This window comes from Prionailurus bengalensis, chromosome A1 (genome assembly GCF_016509475.1).
Source record: "Prionailurus bengalensis isolate Pbe53 chromosome A1, Fcat_Pben_1.1_paternal_pri, whole genome shotgun sequence".
Lineage (NCBI taxonomy): Eukaryota > Metazoa > Chordata > Mammalia > Carnivora > Felidae > Prionailurus > Prionailurus bengalensis.
Window position 1 is genome coordinate 137,872,963 of NC_057343.1, and position 19,194 is coordinate 137,892,156.

The window sequence follows — 19,194 nt, forward strand, 5'->3', positions numbered from 1 at the left end:
TTCACCCTCCTTTAACAAGTTATCTGTCCTAGAGTGAAGTATATTCCTTGATCTACTTGGTTCCAACTTCACTGACATTTCACCAAGAATGAGGAAACCAGCCAGACCTCCAGCTTTTAGCATTTTTCTCACTGGTTTCTTAAGAGGCCTCTCCCTTCCTCCACTCACATCCAGACTGTAGCTTCATGGGTCTGAGAGGGGAAGCCTACCAGGGCTTCTGATGCTTCTTTGACCACATCACTTGAAGTTGACCACTTCACAATTCATCCATTGAAGTCATCAACCTAATACCCTCTTAGGGTATTTAAATCCACTTTAAAGGAAAAAAATTTTTCTACTGAAAGTTACTGTAGAAAGGGGTGTCTTTGAGCTTCACTAAAAGGGTACATCATAATTGATCAACTTAGACTTATGTCTCCAAGTTGTTGAAAATTTTGAAAAGAGGGGAGGAAAAGAGGAATGGATGAGACAGCTATATGAGGTCTCTAAGTTTAAAGTTGCTTCCAGTAATTAGAGGCAAGTTGGACACCTCTCTTTCAGAACCTCCACTGGTAGAAGAGATAGGCAGAAAATGGGAAGGGTGACAAAGGAGAATATTCATTCAAAAGACCTGTCTTAAGCATCTATGGAGGGGAAGGTACTGTGCTGGGCATGGAGGGACAATGGCAAGAAGACAGTCATGGCCCTGACCTTTTCAAAGGGAATATACATTATTGCTCTTTTGTGTGGGTTCATTGCAGAATTTTACCATCCCTGCCCATCCGCAACCACTAGATGCCAATAGGGGCCCCTATTCATTCTGCTAAGCAAAAGGTATCCTCCCTGTTTTCAGATGTCTCAGCAGGGGACCAGACTGCCTCCAATTGAGAACTACTGAACTTGAGTAATGATAGCTACTGAAGGTGATATAACAGAGCCCTCAAAGGGGCTTGGGGACCCCAGTGAGGGTAGAGGGAGTGAAAGAGGCCTACCCTGAGACCCCTTCCTCTCCCTGAGATGGCTCTTGATGTCAAATGTTTCCCCAAGGAAGACAAAGGATGATAGGAAAAAGGGGGCACATTCATTGCACGCCCAATATGGCTGGGTAAAGTACTATGAATGTTCAAGGGCGTTATGTTAGAAAGAGGCTGAGCAATATGTGGGAGGAACACAAACTTGGAAGTCAGGCAACCCAGGGTTTGAGTTCTGGGTCTTCCACTTACCATCTGTGACAGGGCACGAACTGTCTGCATCCCAGTTTCCTCAGTTGTAAAATGGTGATTAAAAAATTAGTAAGCCACCTCACAGGGTTATTATGAGATCCCATAAATTAAGAAATATAAAGCACTTGATACCAAACAAACAAAAAATGGCGCTCAAATAGTAGCTATCATTTACTAGTATCCGGGCTTCCTAACAACACTGGTAAGAAGATATTCTATTAGTTGTAAAGAGGAAAGAAGAAGACCTAAGACAAGACTAGGGCTAGGAGCTAGAAAAATAATAAGGCAATCAGTAATTCTCATTTCAAGTTCCTTGATTTTTACTTCATCTGAACTGGCTGAGAGAGAATCCCGGCAGTTACCATGGCCCTAAAAATGGGCCCCCTGGAGCCCAGGCTATTGCATACTGACCAGACTACTGGGATGGGGGAAGGGGACATTTTGGGTCAAAGACCATGGACGGGGACGAACTGGTTTGCTGAGGTGTACAACATGCTGCTGGGGAGGTCTAGATTAAGTTGGCTGAAGGAACCCGTGAGTTATGAAGGAGGTGGGTGGGAGGCCTGGGGCTTGGTAATGTAGGTTTACATGCTTCCAAGAGCTGATACTTGAAGGGCTGGATTTGTTCTGTGTGGTCCCAGGGGCAGGAACAGGGCCAGTGGATGGAGGTGACAGGGATGCGTTCATCTCTAGTCAGTACAGCCGTTAATTTACTGGAAACTTGTGAAAGGCTCGAACTGGAATTTATTCACTGTAGTGATCGTAGCACGAGCCCAGAGCGTCACCCACGTGGGACAGCCATGGAGTCATAGCTGCTAGGATTATTACCAGCTGGTCTTAGAAAAAGCAGCCAGCTCTGAAAAGCTGACTGTCTCTACATCTGAGACTTATGTTAAAAAACAGTATGTCAGCCAGCACTGAAACTCAGGGCAGCCCATCTATTAAAACCCAGCAACAGGTACTTTACCCTTACCTTCAACACTGCACTTTGCAAACACTGAAACAAACAAACAGAAAAACCCCTCTATTAGGCTCAAATATTGTTTAGGTAATAAAGCCAAATAACTATCCATGGGATAATCTGGAAGTGAAATTTTAAGCTAGATAAACATTGAGCCTGCTACGAAAGTTCATTCTAACTTCCTTTGACCCTCTTATAACTGTGGTCCTCAGCATTTTGGTTTGTGGTAAGAAAGCATTGCTTCTCTCCTATCTGGAAGGTCTACTGGGCCTGTTTCCTCTTGCAGTTTTTAAAGAGGAATATAGCTTGCACTTGAGTTCCAAGCCCAGCTCTTTCTGCCTAATTCTGTTTTGATGCATCTGATACATAAAGTTGATAGACTTGTAAAGTGTGCGGGACCAGAAGAGACAGAAGCACCATTATCTCTCTAGCTTGAGCTCACTGAAGTAAAAGCTCCCAAACACAGCATCTGCATAAAAGCAGCTGTCCTAACCGCCTGCCTATGATGAAGGAAATACAGATGAGGAATCACATATCTAGAATTGCCCTCTCTTCCTATTTCACGTTTTCAGTTATTCGTCGTTCATTCCAAAAACATCTATCAAGTCCCGACTATGTGTCAAAAACAGTGCTCAGTGGTGCCTAATGCAACAATAATATTTTCTGAGTGTTTCCTATGTGTCAAGAATTTATGAAAGACATCACATGCATTAACTCGTGTGACCGTCCCAGCATCATATGAGGTAGGTTCTTTTCCCCATCTTACCAATGAGGAAATACGTTAAACAAACTGCCCAAGGTCACACAGATAAGAAGGAAGGAATCAGTAGGTTTTTTTTGAAGATAATTGTTTGATGAAGAAATTAAACAGTAATGATACGTACTTCCAGATACTTTCTAGACTTCGGTCAAATATACAAACTGGCTGTAGGTAGCAGGTTAAGAATGGGAAATCTGCTTGCCACCCAAGACCTAGATTATTTAAAGTACCTCCCTGCATTTTATTAGTGAACCCCAGTTTTGGTCTCCTGCAGTGATTCCCAGACTTCTCAGCATGAGGACTCCATTGTAAATTATAAAAATAAACCCATTTTCAAAATCCCCAGTAGGTTAGAAACAATACAAAATAGCCCAAAGCCTTTTGAATTCAGTAACATTTAAAAATTAATTTATACTTTATTAATCACTCTAATATAGTTATATTTGAAGAGCAGAGGCACATAGACATTCACAACACTGTTTAATCAGTAAGTTTAATCTGAGTCCTCAGATCCCTAGAGATTCACAGAGCTGTATCGCTTCAGCCAAATTGTTTCCCTTTGAGCCTCAGTTTTCTCATCTCTAAAGTGGAGATAATAAGAGCTTTTTTAGAGGATCTCAGAGAAAATTAATGTGAGGCCAGCAGGACTGTGGAGGGCTCTTGTTCTTGAGACTACAAAAATGCTTAAAAGCACAGTCCCTGACAAACATGATTCCGATCCAGTTAGGGAGAACAGAAGCATATGAGAGAGTTAGTGAGCTGAGCATCCCACTGAAGTAAACTGCCTTCTGCAACCTAGTTGCAGAATTTGACTTGATAATGTATAAGGCAGAGAGTGTGTGCACAACGGGTTCACTATCACCTTACACACGGGAAATTTAATTCAGTTGAAAGCTATCAATTTTTCGTTGTGTTCTTGTTGGGCCGCTGTCTCTGACTGAGACACTTGAAGTTACAGGGACCCCAGGTGGTCTGGGTTTAGAGTCGTCCCTTGCTGTGCTGCCCGGAGATTGCAATGGGGGAGCATGAGCCTGTGCACATCATGGTGATGGAAGATGTTTGATTTGGTTTGGTTTGAAGCTGCAACTCACATTTATTGAATGGCTGCCATGGTGAGGGGGTTATACAATGGCCTAATATTAATATTTGATGATATTTTGATCCAAATATAATTTAAAGCACATTTATCATGCAAATTGAAACTTGCTGTTTAACTTAGCTGGCTCAACCCCCAGCCTGAAGTCACAACCTTACACTTTTATAGCCTGCATTCACCACATTTTCAGGATATCGTTGACTCCAGGGATAGAATCTTCTAAGTTTCCCTCTGTGAGAGTGGCTTGGGGGCAGCAGAAATTACTCCAGTATCTCCCTTTGGGTTCTTGGACTAAGAAAACAAACCGTTCTGTCACCCCCAAACCCCTACTTCATGGCTTTAGTGAGCACACAGCTGGATAACCTAGCTGCCTCTCTTCCTTCCATTGCCAGGAAAGTGGGTCCCATGAGCAGTGGAGTTCAGATTAATAATTAAAAGGCCAACATTTATTGAATATTACTGTGGGGCAGGCACTGTATGAAGCAATTATGTGAATTATCACCCTTAATCCTCACAACAAACCCTAAGAGGGTGGTGCTGTTTTACACCTGTCATGCAGATGAGATTAGAACTGCCCATTTGTTGATTATCACACTGCTAGCAAGCAAGAGGGTTGGGACTTAATTTTAAGCAGCTACCCCCCACGATGTGAGTCGTGAGCACGCCTCTGTATGGTCTTGTCACTCCTCCCACATACACTTTGCTTGCTGGGATACCTTCTCACCCTGGTTGATGGCCACATTGTACATGTTGCCAGGAGGATGGGGACCAGATACATGGAGAGGTACCTGAGTGAGAAAGAACAAAGCCTTTGGTTGTGGCTTTATATATGGCAGTTGGTGATGTGCTGGCAGGGGAAGATCAAGAGGGATCCGATGATATGAGATGATCGTCCTTAAAGAAATTCTCAGAGTTTGAACTTGAAATCAGAAGCATCCCTAAGGGATCAACTGACCAACCCCTTCATTTTACAGATAAGAAATAGAGGCTCAGATAATTGCCCACAGCCACGGAGCTGGTGTGGGACTCAAAACTCCTTTCTCTCTGTCTCCCTCTCTCCTCTCCTTATTTTTGATTTGGTACAAAAGGATATTTGGTGACAATGTTTCCTCTATAGCCCTTCCCCTACCCCAGCCATCCCATTCCCCTACCCAAAGGCAAATCCTATTAGCAGGTCTATTGTATCCTTTTAGAGATATTCTCTGCACCTCGAAAGTATATTTTTATTTTGTTATTAACAAAATTGGTAGCATTATGTAACCTGGCACAGTCTTGCTTTTTGTACTTTACAGGTTGGAGATCGCTCCATTATTACAACATATTTTTTCCTTTCAAAATTATAACCGCTTTATTGAGATATAGTTTACATAATATAAAATTCATACATTTCCAACTGTCATTGTGATGAGTTTTAGAAAATTTATGTAGCTATACAATCATGACCAGAATCTACTTTTGGAAGAATTTCATTACCCCCCAAAAAGTTCATTATGTTCGTTTGCATTCACTTCCAGCCTCTACCTCTAGCCCAGGCAACCACCCAGCAACTTTTCATCTCTATAGTTTTTTGCTTTTCAAAATTTCAAATACATGAAATCATTCAATATTTGCTCTATACCTGGCTCCTTAGATAACATGTGTCTGTTTATTTCACTTAACGAATTTTTGAGATTCAGGGTGCTTGGGTGGTTCAGTTGGTTAAGTGTCTGACTCTTGATTTCGGCTCAGGCCATGATCTCACGGTTCGTGGGTTCGAGCCCCGTTGGGCTGGGCGCTGTCAGTGCAGAGCCCACTTGGGATTCTCTCTCTCCCTGTCTGTCTGCCTCTCCCCTGCTCGCTTGCTCTCCATCTCTCTCAAAATAAAGAAGTAAACTTTTAAAAAGTTGCTTTTGAAATCCATCTACATTATTGCATATAACAGTATAGTTCCTTTTTGTTGTTGGGTAGTACTCCATTGTACAGATATAACAATTTTTATCTACTCATTGATTGACCTTTGAATTGTTTTCAATTTGGGGCAACTGTGACTAATGATGCTGCAAACCTTTGTGTGCAAGTCTTTTATATGGATGTTTGATTTCACTGTTGAGGGGTAGTTACCCAGAGGTAGAATTGCTGGGTTGCATGGTAAGTATATATTTAACTATTTAAGAAACCGCCAAGCTGTTTTCCAAAGTGTTATACCCTGTAACATTCCCAGTGGCGGTGTGTTAGAGCTCTAGTTTCTGCACATCCTCAGCAACATTTGGTATTTTCAGTCTTTTTGGTTTGGAACATTTTACTGGATGTGTACTGATGTCATGGTTTTAATTTGCATTTTCTTTTACATATCTTTTCATGTGCTTGTTTGCCATTTGGACATTGTCTGTGGTTAAGTATCCAAAATTTTTGCAGTTTTTAATTGGGTTGTGTGTCCTATTATTGAATTGTTAAGAGTAAGAGTTCTTTATATATTCCATATATATTCTTTATCAGCTCTGTTTTGCAAATATTTTCTCTTGGTTAATAGCTTGTCTATTTTTCTAAGGGTGGGTTTTTTTGAACAGCAAAAGGTTTTAATTTTGACGAAGTCCATTTTATCAATTTTTTCATTGATTGTGCATTTTGTTCTGTAACTAATAAATCATTGACTAACCATGATGACAAAGATTTTCTCCTATGTTTTCTTTTAGAAATTTTATAATTTCAACTCTTACATTTAGGTCTATGATATACCCTAATTTTTTTTTCTAAATATAATATATTGTCAAATTAGCTAACATACAGCATATACAGTGTGCTTTTGTTTTTTGGGGTAGAATCCCATGGTCATTGCTTACATACAACATTCAGTGCTCATCTCAACAAGTGCCCTCCTCAATGCCCATCACCCCTTTTCCCCTTTCCCTCACCGCCCTACCCACCCTCAGTTTGTTCTCTATATTTAAGAGTCTCTTATGGTTTGCCTCCCTCCCCCTCTGTTTGTAACTATTTTTCCCCTTCCCTTCCCCCATCGTCTTCTGTTAAGTTCCTCAAGTTCCACATATGAGTGAAAACATATGATATATGTCCTATTCTAAGTTAATGTATGTGTATGGTGTGAAGTAAGAGCCTGAGGTCGTGTTTTCTTTTGGATATAGTTATTCAGTTATTCCAGTGCTATTTACTTCACAGATTGTCTTTCCCTCACTGCATTGCCTTTACACCTTTGTCACGGTTGAGCATACCTAGAGTCCATTCCTGGAGTTTATTATATTCGTTCTTTTGTAAGGCTGTATAATACTCTATTCTGTAGATGCTTAATTCAATCATTTCCTTACTGATGGGCAATTATGCTATTTTTAATCTTTTCATCCTACTTCAAATAACGCTGTGGCAAATATATTGCATTGTAGGAATGTGTTTTTGCATCTTATAGGATTAATTCCAAGAGAAGTCCGTTGTACATTTTGATAGACATTTACAGATTGCTCTCTGTAGTAAGTTTTGATCATTCACTATCACACCAGCTGTATGAGCGTACTCTCCAGATCCCCAGAAACAAATATGCTAACAAATGTTTCATCTTTTATTTCATTAAGTAGGTAAAAAAAATAGTATCTGGTAGTTTTAATTTGTATTTTCTTATTATGAAGTAGGATGAGTATCTTTTATTCTTCACAAATTTTAGGGTCAAGTATATCTCATTTTACGTGAAATGTGGTTTATGTCCTTTGCCTCTTCTCTCACCATATTAAGTTCCTTGTGATAAACATTGTGTATATTTCCCCTAGTTTTGTGTTTGTCTTTTGACCTTGTTTATTGAGTTTTGGCCCTATAGAAGCCTTTTATTTTAAGTGATAATGTATAATAAATAAGTCTTCCGGGTAAAACCAGAAAACTTTTCCTACTCTGAGATTAGAAACAAAAATGAATCTCTCATTTTTTTGTATTTTTTACGTTCTTATTTATAACATTTAAAGTTTTTGATCTATCTGGGGTTCAACTTAAGAAATAAAGTAGGGATATAAGTTTTCCCCCTTAAATAGCTACCTAGTGGCCCTAACATAGTTAATTATATAATCCAATGTTCCCCTCTGATAGGCAGTGCTTTTTTTGTCACCTACTAAATTTCCATATGCATTTGGGTTTACTGATCTATGTATTCTCTGACTCCTTCTGTCCTGTGTTACTTATATTTTCAAAATAACACAGCAAATGACGCACTTTATGAATTGCTTGCAGTAACACTTAAGTCCTTTTTCACCTTCTATCCTAGTGTTACTAGCTAACAAAATTCAAACTCTTTTTTGACATCCCAAAGTAAAATACAATTAGGGTAGTAAGTCTCTTTGGAAGTATAGGCAAGTAATAATCAGATACTACATTTTTGAGTCAAATAATTCAGTGCTAATCCATGGTTTCCTTCTAGAACTACCAATGATTTTTGGATAGGCTGTATCTCTGTACACATGTGTATGTTTATACACATGTGTGTAATGTCCATGTGCCATGAACAGAAGAAATAACCCTTTATTAAGTAAACTGAGTCCTCCTCCCCCCAAATCCGTATCGGTTGAAGAACAAATGAATCTAGCACTTTATGTCTTAATCATTCTGGGGTGGGATTTGCTCATGATTCAGGGTCCTCCCTGGCCTCATGTATGAAATATGTGATGACAAAATTCCTCTCCTAGGAGGGTCAGAAGGAGCACAAAGGAGGCAGTGTAAGTCATAGTAAAGAATGGGATGTCTGAGCACTTAGAGGTTGTGAAGGCACACTAAATAGGATTGCTTTCTTCAGAATGATGTGGTCTTGTGCTGTACCTTCTTTTCCCAAAACTGGGCTCTCCACTCCTTCTCCAACATTCTGTACAGACCTGGGGCCCAGGCTGCAGCCAGGAGATAAGAACTCTCTACCCCTGGGAACCTGGACCGAGCCAGAGATGGGTCATTGTGCTGAGGAGGGACTGGGTGGCAGGAACACTGTGGATGAAGTTGGAGGAGATGCCGACTTGCTTGCTGCATTCCTGGATGTCTCCTGAATGTCAAGAAAGATGATGCTGGGAATAGTCCCTCCTTACCCAGCTCTCTAAAAACCCTGGCAAGAGGAGGGATTCTGCATATACCTATGAGTAACTGTGGAACTTTTTTTAATGTTCTTCACCCTAAAAGTTCAGTGTCTAATAATTCAGGAGCCCCATCTTGATGGATTAAGTACAGTTCTCCTTAGCACCTTAAAAGTGTTTTATATATATATGTGTGTATATATATGTGTATATAATATACATATATATGTTTTATATATATATATGTGTGTATATATATATACACATATATGTATATTCATATATATAATTATTTTTATATATGTATATGTAATTATTTTTAGCATAATGATGGAAGATCTCTCTTTATTTTTCTTTTTTAACTGAAAAAGTCCTGTAGGGTGGGGGTTGGGGGAGGGAGGATCCACTATGCTGTGGGGAAGAAAACTGCCTGAACTAGAAAAACAGCAAGAAAAAAGTGGTGGCATACTGTAATGGGTGTTCAATAAAACTGGGTTGAAATCGTGAAGTTCTTCATCTCCCAGCACTTCCTGTGGAATAAGGCCAGAGGGCCTTGATTAAGGGGGAGAAGCCACCATCTCCAAGCAGGCAGAGGCCTGGATGAAGCAAACCAGAGGCTATTCCGGTCCTCTCCCTCACTCTCTTCCGGCCCTGCTTCCTTTCCCCACCCCTCCAACAATAGCCCCCTCTTGATTTCTGTTCCAAGACAGAACAGTGAGTGCAAAGGAAACTTTAAGGATTCTTTCCACAGAGTTTTCTAACTGGGAAAAGTGAGGTGTATGTGTTGGCATCTGCTCCTTGGCCGTGATGCTGGAGACTGAGGCCCCCTTCCTTCTCCCAGGGGCAGACTCAAGGCAGGTGGCAGAGTTTCTTGTCCCCAGTGTCCAGCATTCCAAGGAAGAAGCTGGTAGAGAAGCTCTTCTTCCTGGAAGGACTCTGAGGTTATTCTCTCTTACATGGTTGCTTTTAAATTTTTTTTTCAAGCTGCTGAAAGCTGAATGTCTTTTGGGGCTAATGTACCCCAAAATACTTGTCACTACCCCTGCTGGGACTTCCTTACCCTAAGCTAGCAGCTTGTAGGATACGCAGACCCGCATCCCCTCCCCAAGATTCATTAGATCTGGAGAAGTCCTGGGAATCTGCCCCAGGTGATTTGGATGTTTGGTGCTCAGAATACACTTGAAAAATAATACCCCAGATCTTTACTCTCTCAGATTATCAGGGCCCCTTGATGTGGAGTTAACTTGTTTGGTGAGACCACAAAAATCATACCTAATGTTACTCAGAGCTGAATAGAGTCAAGACTTAGCCAGTAACCACTATAACCACTCTCCAAGAGGGAGTTATGTTGTCTTGGTAAGGTCAAAGTTAAAAAATGGCTTTGTAACTCTTTGGAACAGGAACCTACATTCTGAAATCACTCTGCATACAACAAGTCACAACCCTAAGGTAGTGCTGCTCAAACTTGAATTTGTACCTTCATCTCATGGAGATCAGGTTAAGATACTGATTCTTTTTTTTTTTTAATGTTTATTTCTTTTGAGAGGGAGAGAGTGTGTGCAAGTGGAGGAGGGGCAGAGAGAGAGAGAGAGAGAGAGAGAGAGAGAGAGAGAGAGAGAATCCCAAGCAGGCTCCTCACTGTCAGCACAGAGCCCATTGAGGGGCTCAGTCTCACAAACCGTGAGATCTTGACCTGAGCCGAAATCAGTAGTCAGACGTTTAACCGACTGAGCCACCCAGGTGCCCCAAGATACTGATTGTGACACAGGAGGTCTAGGATGGAGCTAAAGGTTCTGCTTTTCCAACAAGAAAAATCATCATCCTGGGTGATGCCATGTTGTTGGTTTTTAAACTACGTTTAAGGAACACTACCTTAAGGAATACTTAATTTTTAAAAATATTATTAGCTACAGGTAACACTTTCTCCTTAATGAGAAAGCTGAAAACAAGCCAACATCAGTTTAGTGGCCTTGAGTAAATCACTTCCTTTCTATAATTTATCGGTTAAACAAGGTGGTTGTTTTTTTTTTTTTTTTTTTTTTCATTTCTGAAATGGGAGCAAGAGAGTATTAAGTGAAATGATGTGTATTAAGTCCTTAGCTGGCCCACTCCTCCACAAACACTGCCACTGGTGGTGGTGGTGCTCTGGCGGTGCTCATTCTCCTGTTGGATATCAGTGGCCGTCACAGATGGCCAAGCGAGGCCATAACCTATTATTGGAAAATGGGAGGATGGGTCAGACTTGCCTTTGAGTGCCGTGGTACTTGGCTTTATTACTGTGAACAGAGAGTGCATTTTCCAGTTTCTGCAAATAACAGAAACCTTAGACCCCTCGGGCCCCTTGTTGTTATTCTGTATTCATATTTACCCCCTTATATTGGCCAAATAAGTGCAAAACTGCTTCATTCCAGTATTTATTCATTTGATTGTCTCCATTGCCCAATTATGTAAAGGAAAGGGTATTGTGCTCCACAAGGATATCACATTTCCCTCCCTGGCTTCGCCCCTTCATGTTTGTGTAAACTCAGCCTAAGTGGCATCCCTTTACTTGAATTTACAACCCTGCCTATAAAAAACCAGACAGTGCTGAGCATTTCCTACAAGGCTGAATTCTGGCTCACAGCTCTTGTAGCCAAGGAAAAACAAATTCATGCTCTCTCGCTCTCTCTCTCTCTCTCTCTCTCTCCCTCTCTCCCTCTCTCCCTCCCTCCAAAAACAATTTGCAAATCCATCATCTGCCCAGAAAACAAACAGAAAATAAAATGCAACTGAGTCTTTTTTGTGTATCTGATAAATGTTTATCTCCCATGAGCAAGTGGGTGGGGTCTTTGCCAAGATGACACATTAATATCCATGTAGTAGCCCCATGCACATAATGGTGGAACGAGCCATAATTCCAGTCAATTCAAGTGGGGAATAAATATGTCAAGCTGGCAGTTTGGCATTGTCTAGACCCCAAAAAAGTTTGACTAACTGTTTCTTATTAACTGTTGAATTTGGCTTTATATAAAGATAGGAACTAACTTTCTTTCTTTCTTTCTTTCTTTCTTTCTTTCTTTCTTTCTTTCTTTCTTTCTTTCTTTCTTTCTAGAGAGCACACGAACAAGGGAGAGGGACAGAAAGAGAGAGAGAGTGGGGGAGAGAATCTTAGGCTCTATGCTCACTGCAGAGCAGTGATCCCAGTAGACCCTGGGATCATGACCTGAGTCAAAATCAAGAGTCAGACACTCAACTGACTGAGCCATCCAGGCACCCCTAAAGATACCATATTTCACTCTAAAGCCCACTTATATATTATCTATTCAACAAATATTTATTTTACATCTATTATATGTCATGTGCTATTCCAGGCTCTGGGCACATAGCAGCGAACAGATGAAGTCCCTGTCCTCATGGTGCATACTTTCTAGTGAACTCGTATAATACACATATCTCTTGATGAAGACATGTTCTTTCTCTTTTTCTCTAAATGTTTTTGTTTTTATCTAAAAGTATTTAGTATTTGAATGGTCACAAAAGAGCAGTGATCGTTAGGCCATGTTTGTTGTCTCTCTGTTCCTGTCAGATGCAGACCTGCATCCATTGCTGCTCTCTGAACATATGAGAAGAAAATTGAGTGATTTAGGTAGAAATAAGAACAACTTTTTCTATAAGTTGCAGATTTTTCTTATAATTAAAGCAGACTTAACATGGCTTGTCAGTGATGGTTTTTCACACACCATTATCTGTCTTTTGCCTTTCCATGTCACCATTAACTTAGGGATGAGGATCTAATGTCTAAAATAGGCTCAGCAAGCATACATTATAAAAGTGTAAAAATAATAAAAAGCTTATGAGATTAAATCTAGCAATAATTTTTTAAACTTGAGTAGAAAAATTTAGTATCTGGTTTCTTTTTTTTGACTAAATGAACAACGCATACTCACTATAAGATGAAAACAATGTAGAAATGCATCAAGCAAAAAGTGCTGCGCATGTGGCATTGCAATATTTATACACCTATGTAATTGCTCTTTTCTCTTTTTATGATTTATGTATGGTTCTAGAACCCTGGTTAGTCTCATCAGATTACTTGACAGTTCTTACTTTATAATACGAATGGCTTCTAGAATAACAACTGATAAATTCAAAACTAATTTTTAGAAAGAATATCCAATGCTGAATAGGAATTCCACTTAAAAGCATGGTTCTTAGAGCATGCATTTTTATTTAATGTCAGTGCAATCCTGAGGAAAACGAAGTAAGACACTTACATTCATTTCAGAGAATCAAAGAACATCTGTATCAGAACCAAATAGATCATCCAGGGCAGCGAGCAGGGGAGAAGAGTGGAAACCACCCCCCAGGTGAATTCTGATATACACTGAACACACACAGACCACCGTGAGAATTCATCATTTTGCAGACGAGAAAACTGAGGTCTGAGCCAGTAAAGAAACCTTTCACGTCACACATACAGAGAATGGTAGAGGTCAGACCAGAACAGAACAACCGTGTTGTGACTCCCAGTCTACTCCTTGTTCCACTACACTAAGCCACATTAGAAGATACCTTTTGCACAACAGTGTAGAACAACTCAACTTCAATTTGTTCTCCGAAGATTAAGTTTTCCAAACAAATCTATATTATACCAAAACCTCTTAGTCCAACGAAAGAACCTCAAAGTTTTACGTCATTAGTGATAGATTTCTGGTTGTTGTTGTGGTTGCATGTTTTCTTCTGGAAAGTGGAGGCGGAAGTTTAACCAAGACCTAAGTTAAAGTATCATTAGTATTGACAAACTAATCAGCCTGTAGGTTTTAAAGTTTAGAGTGAGCGAAATAGCAGTTAAATGAACCACACCTCCCACCCCACCACCCCCACCTCCAGCCACACACACACTATTGGTGATCGTGGTGTTCTTTTTATCTGTGTGAAGCTAAATGGCTCTTTACTAAAATGTTTGGGGAGAGAGATCACTGAGTGTGCTTTGCCCTCAGTAGGGAGAGAACGTGTCATTTCAAGTCCTTTCTGTCTAGCTGAATCGTGGAACTGCCACAGTGGTCTCCAAAAAAACATGTCTCCAGCCCTCCAGGGCCAGGGAAAAGGTCACCAATGACCAGAGCTCAAGAGCTGGGGGAAATAGGTGAAAGGGAGAATAAACATCTACAGCATAATTGCAGTCTTTTCGAACATTTGTCTAGGTTGAAAACTTTTATTCCAAGGCAACCTTTCCCCTGCATTGAGCTCTGTTGAACACAGCTGGCATTTTAATGAAACTAAATCTGGTGTTTCTGCCATTAGCGGAGATGAACATCAAAGCATTAAACTCTACCTTCCTTTGTTTTACAAGAACTTAGGGTTCAGGATACCTTCACTAAATATGTGTCCAACTCTAAAGCTATGAGGAATACTTTTGTTCTGATAGACCTTCGGCATAGTATTGATCAAAGATAATAACACAAATTACAAAGGATGTATTCTATTATCAGCATTAAAAAAATACAGCACCCTCAAGTATTAGTACCTGACTTAAAAAATTACAACTGACATTGATTGACTCCTAATCTTTGCCATGCATTGTCAACAATTGCCATGGTTAATGCATTGCATAAATAATCTTATTTAATCCCCACAACTGTATTATGTGGGTGCAGTTTTACCTTTGAGGAAACTGAGGCTTAGAGAAGTGAATAAGCTGTCCTAAAGGCCTGTGGTCAGTAAATGACAGAGCTGGAATTCAAACCCGAATTTGTATGACAACAGAGTCTATGCTTTTGATGTTCTGCTTTCTCCAATTTGGTTCACATCCCAACACAAAGGCCTATAGGACACATCCTAACATAATTTAACATTTCTTTGACAAATTTGTAATTTTATTATAGGCACAGTTCAGGCACAAATAACGAAATCTTCTTTATGTCAAATTCTGGATCATTCCACGCTGGAGTTCCCCTAATGATATCACAAAAGAGCCTCTGATGACCCCAAAGAAGAATCACACAGTGGAAGTTTCCACACAGGCTAACTCACTCCTTGCAATTGAGTGGAGACAGATTGGTAGCAACTAGACTAAATGACTCAATGGCTTTTTTCTTTAGGGATCTGAATTTCTTCCCCCCAGCATCAAACACATATTCTCATGGCAAAGGCTTAACAACTTAAATGGAAATAATGAATATATATTTTTCTTTTAAAGAACACATCCTGAGATCCTTTATCTCCGGGGCCACAGTGAAGACGCATGCTAGAAGTGGGGCTGTTTTTTGCACCAATGTCATCATGCCCACCTTTTGCCTCACTTGTCTTTAGTCCATGTGACTCTACTGTCACTTTTTTTTGTCACACCATGTTCCATCTGATGCTTTTATTCGGTAACCAAAACTACAGAGCTTTCTATGATGTTGTTTTAATTGAGCACAAAATTAAATACGTTATCAAGAAAAAATGAAACTGAAAGAACCAAGTCAAGATCGCAACCAAAAGTTTTCCACAGGGGCACAGTGGCTGACAAAAAAGATGCAAAATGCCCCAGTGTGTCAGTCCTGCCTACTTTTTGACCTGAAGATCTATGAAACGGGTGGCTAGGGTAGGTGGTAGGGGCCTGGAAAGCATGTTCAAGTGCTCTTAGAACCATTTTGCATCCTCTAGCAAGCAGACGCTGATCATAGCTCTCTTAAATTGCTCGCTTTATAGTGCTCTTAAAGAAAGCCTCTTAAAAAAAGGAGAAGAAAAAAGAAGTCTGACTAATGGAACAAAACCTGCACAACAGCCTGGTTGTATCCTCTGTTCTCCCTCTTGTTAAGATGATGGCTCAGTTTTGACTAAAGATGAATTACTTGATTATGGTTAATACACGGTCTGGCCAAATTAATTTATAAATGAGAAACTAGTTTGCTTTTATCACACTCTTCCAAGCCAAGGTTACTTCAATCCCTAAATATTATAGAAATTAATATTTAAAAAAACTCTGCATGATTTTGTCCTTCACCCATTCAACACCTCCCTGAATTAAATGATTAATATGAGTAAATACACGTTGTCTTTCCAATTGACCTTGCTGGCCTCTTTTGCCAGTGTGCTCTTGGCTCCCTCATGGCTTGCCATCATGAGTTTTTGGTAATGTTATCCTTTCTGACAAATTTAATTGAGGCAAGTTAGACTTTCAAAAACTAGTTGTCTGCATAAGCTTGACCAGTTTGCTATGGAAAACCAGGTGCTGGGTGAATATTTTTCAACTGCGTCTGTAGCTTAGTTTTTCACTTGTACTGTAAGAGGAGATCAATCTTAGTCTTCCTATTCTAGTCACATGTGGTTGTCCAAAACTAAAGCTCTGTGACCCCAAATCTTTGCCGCCTTTTGTGTGGCAGATGACATCTTCCATCAACAGTGGATAATAAAATGTACATTCAGTCCGCATGTGGAACCTGAACACGTAAGCACTCCCCACACAGTACAATTCAAAGTGACATTCTCTTCTATTTTCCTTCAGCCTCAGTGATGCAGAATAACAGTTATACGTTAACATTCCTTTGGCGGGGGCGGGGGAGGGGTGGTCTTGAATATAAAAAAAAGAACAAGAGAAGGCTACCCTCAGTCTAGACAATGAGTGACAAAAGTCCCAGAGCAAACCATAGTTGTTAACAGACACCCTCCTAAGGTTCCCAGGATACAGAACTGAGAAGGAGTGAATTCTCCAGTGAGACACATCACACACTCCAGGGCTCCTAGTTAACCCGGCCATGTTATCTGTGCCAAAAATCAGTTTTAACACCCTGTCCTCCTCAGCCCCAGTGCAATTTTATTTCCCGTTCTGCCAGCCTCAGCTCTGCAAAGCATCAGTATTCTCTTAAGAAAAAAAGTAAAAGCTTAAATTCTGGGTCATCCATCAGTCATACCATTTGATTAAGGATTCTACCCAGCAAGGTATTTTCCATTGAAGGTGCCCACGTCAGTATCCATCCCGGGGACATTGAAATGGAAGTAGAAATGATTGCATGGGTAACTTACCAGCTCCTGAGTCTGAATGGCTGCAGCAACCCCAGTGCTTTACCTGATCCCTTGCTCTCTGTCTCTCTCCCTCTCTCTCTCTCCCTCTTTCTCTTGTGTACAGATTGCAGGGAACTTAAAGAACTCGCAGGGACAATGTTTCAAATGACTTAAGAAAGAACAGGAACAATACTTCGTTCTCTTTTTCTCAGATGAGTACCTTCGGGAAGAAGGAAGGAAGGGAGGGGAGAGGGAGGAAGTCAACAACCCTTTGCTTTCCTGAAAAAAAATAAGGAAACAGAAGATAGACATCTCATTTTCTCTTAAACAAAATGTTGGAAGGGGCAAAAAAAAAAAATCTTTGAAAAAAGGAATTCCTCAAATATGCTCTCTGCCCTAAGAGCTTTAAAGAGATGAAAAGCCTTACTGGCCTGTCCTGTCCAAACAAATGGTGTTCCAGAAAGGCAGGCTCTCCTGAGCTTGCAGCCTCTGGTATCTTGTTTGCAGAACTGACACGGCCAAAAGGGAACAAATCATGTCATGTTGCCTCTGAGCAAGGGAACGTTTGGTCTGTTGTGCTAACTGAGGCAATCCTCCAGCCTGTGAGGCTGGGCAGGGTGACGGTCAGCCAGGATGTTTGGCTCTTCTTGGGCTCTTTGAAACATCAGTGTTGCTGCAATTTTTGAGCATGATTCTAGAGCCTTAGAGTTCTTCCAGGAACAAACAGCCAATTTATGCACTGGTCACCGAACTTCATGCAGTGGGCCAAGTCAAAGCTTCCATCTTTGCTGATGTTTTCAAAAGAAAAAAAAAAAAAAGCAACTTGCCACACTGCTGTTGGACATAACTATCTCGTGTGGGATTTAGTCATCTCTGGAAAAACTGAAAGGCAATTTCTGTTTTCAAAATACTGTGAAGCAGCCTAGTCTTAGAGAAGTCAGCCACAGTTTTTGAAAAGCGACGGGGAGGCTGACTAGAAGGAGAGAAAACATGGAATGTTCTTTAACAAGTTTTAACGGTGCTTGGCAGTCCAACGGGTGGCATGAGCTCTGTTTAGAGTAGTTGCGCTCTGATTGTGCCGTGTGTCTTGTGCCCTCCATTCATCTGGTTAAGACGATTTTCACCACAAACAGGAACCAGCAGTTATGTGGACCTTTGTGGCAGCAGAAGAAAAACCAACTTTAAGGTACTTCCTTCTTTCACTCAATTGTGGAAAAAAAAAGTGGGGTGGAGAGTCATACCTGATGCCAAGGAGCAATTAAAGTGAATTCAGGGAAAGAGAGATTCTGATTCAGTCTCTTTGAAAGGCATTTATTGGGTTCTGTGGTCAATAAGGTTACTCTTTTATCCCCACAGTTTTCTTCCCCCGTCTGTCATCTCTCTGTGTATTTATCTATGTATCTATCTATCTATCTATCTATCTGTCTGTATCTCTTTATCTGTCTGAATATGTGTGTGTATATCAAAGAGGACATAGAGAGACTGTTACTCAGTAGGTTGATAAGAGCCGGAATGGAGTTGTTCCTTGCGTTCCCCATGGCACCGCTTCTGGCACAACTTAAGGATTTCTGGCACGGGTTCCCCCAGCCCCACGTACAGATGAGAAGACTCACGCCCAGAGAGGCGTCCGTTGTACCACTCGCCCAAGGCCACACACATCAGTGGCAAAAGCCAACAGGCTCATCTGTCTCCTGAGTCAGCTCTAGTGCCCTTTGCCCCCTGCTGGCCTTCCTCTGTACCCTGCCTTTGTAGAAATGGGAAGGAAGCTCACAATGAAAATCTAGGAGAACAAAAGAAGAGCGCGAGGGAATGGAGTAGCTCTCCTGGGTGCAAACCTGTGAGTGATCGTGAGGCCGAGGGAGCCCTCTGCTGAGATGGTCGGTAGAAAGTGGAAGTAGGTGGGAGTGAGGTGAGGGTGAGTGAGGAGAAGTAGGGAGAGGCTGGGCTGGGTGTCTGTGGCATCAGTCAGCAGAGGGAGTGAGGGGCCGTGAAGGAACAAGGACGCTCAGGTTACAGAATTCTTGCAGGAAGGAGCAAGTGTCTGATCACCCGAAGACTGGAATCGAAGACTCGTGAGAGCTACAGGCACCCTTTGCGTATTGTTGTTCCTCCTGCAGCCTCAGGCGAGGCCAGGGCTGAGCCCCAGGAGCCCAGTCAGAGTCCAGAGGATTTCCCTTTCC

At 41.0% G+C, this 19,194-nt stretch overlaps 1 protein-coding gene across 1 annotated transcript in view; it reads right to left on the minus strand.

Moving 5' to 3' along the window:
• The window catches only part of ZNF366 (zinc finger protein 366), a 71,173-nt gene extending 53,980 nt beyond the window's left edge, over positions 1–17,193 (minus strand). Inside the window, exon 1 of the mRNA XM_043591763.1 lies at positions 17,036–17,193. The gene's annotated coding sequence lies outside the window, so the exon portion shown is untranslated. The remainder of the gene's footprint in view (positions 1–17,035) is intronic.
• Between the last annotated feature and the right edge of the window lie 2,001 nt (positions 17,194–19,194).